Consider the following 1,525-nt stretch of genomic DNA (forward strand, 5'->3'; position numbering starts at 1 on the left):
AAAAAAAAAAAAAGAAAGAATCAATGCATGGAACTCTCCTACACTTCCTATTTAAGAGTCAGGACTGATAAAAGTGGTGGAATCCTGTCGAGGAAAAAAATCTCATTTTTTCTACGAATATTGATGATGCCATTAAAGAAGCTGATCTCATATTTATTTCTGTGAACACTCCAATAAAACCCTATGGAATTGGCAAAGGCTGGGCTGCAGATGCATTGTGCAAAACTCACATGGGTACAAAATTGTGACTGAGAAAAGCACAGTTCCAGTGTGGGCAGCAGAAAGTATTGTCGCATATTTGACAAGAACACAAAACCCAACTTGAACTTTTACAGGTGCTGTCCAACCTTGAATTCTTGGCAAAGGGGACAGCCATCAAGGGTCACAGAAGCCCAACAGAGTACTGTTTGGAGGGGATGAAACCCCCGAGGGTCAGAGTGCTGTGCAGACACTGTGTGCTGTGTATGAACACTAGGTTCCCAGAGAAAAGACACTCACCACTAATACTTGGTCTTCAGAGCTTTCCAAACTGGCAGCAAATGCTTTTCTTGCCCAGAAAATCAGCAGCATTAACTCTATAAGTGCTCTGTGTGAAGCAACAGGAGCTGATATAGAAGTAGCAACAGCCATTGGAATGGACCAGAGAATTGGAAATAAGTTTCTGAAAGCCAGTGCTGGTTTTGATGGGAGCTGCTTTCAAAAAGATGTTCTGAATTTGGTTTATCTCTGCGAAGGCTCTGAATTTGCCTGAAGTAGCTCGTTATTAGCAGCAGGTCATAGACATGAATGGCTACCAGAGAAGGAGGTTTGCTTCCAGGATTATAGATAGTCTGTTTAAAACTGTGACTGATAAAATAGCTATTTTGGGGTTTGTATTCAAAAAGGACATTAGTGATACAAGAGAATGCTCTAGTATATATATCAGCAAATATCTGATGGATGAAGGTACACACCTCCATACATATGACCCTAAAGTACCAAGGGAACAAGTTGTTGTGGATCTTTCTCATCCAAGAGTTTCAGAGGATGACCAAGTGCCCCGACTCGGGACCATTTCCAAGGATCTATATGAAGCATGTGATAATGCCCATGCTGTTGTCATTTGTACTGAGTGGGACATGTTTAAGGAATTGGATTATGAACCCATTCATAAAAAAATGCTGAAGCCAGCCTTGATCTTCGATGGACGACGTGTCCTGAATGGGCTACAAACCATTGGCTTCCAGATTGAAACAATTGGCTAAAAGGTGTCTTCCAAGAGAATCCCATATGCTTCTTCTGTTGAAATCCCAAAGTTTAGTCTTTAGGATCCACTTAACAAGAAGCCCAGAGTATAGGCATTGCCATTTTTCATTGTTTTTTTTTTTAGTAGTTCAGGATGGCAGATGAATAGCTATCTGAAGTTAAATGGGAAATGAACCAAGTATTTTTAAGGACATAAAACTATTTTTTTAAAAATAATCGATTAATACTAGCTATCTAGGTATTGGCCTCAAGGTCAGCAGTTTGAAACTACCAGCTGTTC

At 40.2% G+C, this 1,525-nt stretch overlaps 1 pseudogene; it reads left to right on the plus strand.

Annotated features, from left to right (window-relative positions):
• Nucleotides 1-1,337, plus strand: part of LOC102827172 — a 3,629-nt pseudogene extending 2,292 nt beyond the window's left edge.
• Nucleotides 1,338-1,525: the final 188 nt, after the last annotated feature.

This window comes from Chrysochloris asiatica, unplaced genomic scaffold, assembly GCF_000296735.1.
Source record: "Chrysochloris asiatica unplaced genomic scaffold, ChrAsi1.0 scaffold00002, whole genome shotgun sequence".
NCBI classification, from domain to species: Eukaryota; Metazoa; Chordata; class Mammalia; order Afrosoricida; family Chrysochloridae; genus Chrysochloris; species Chrysochloris asiatica.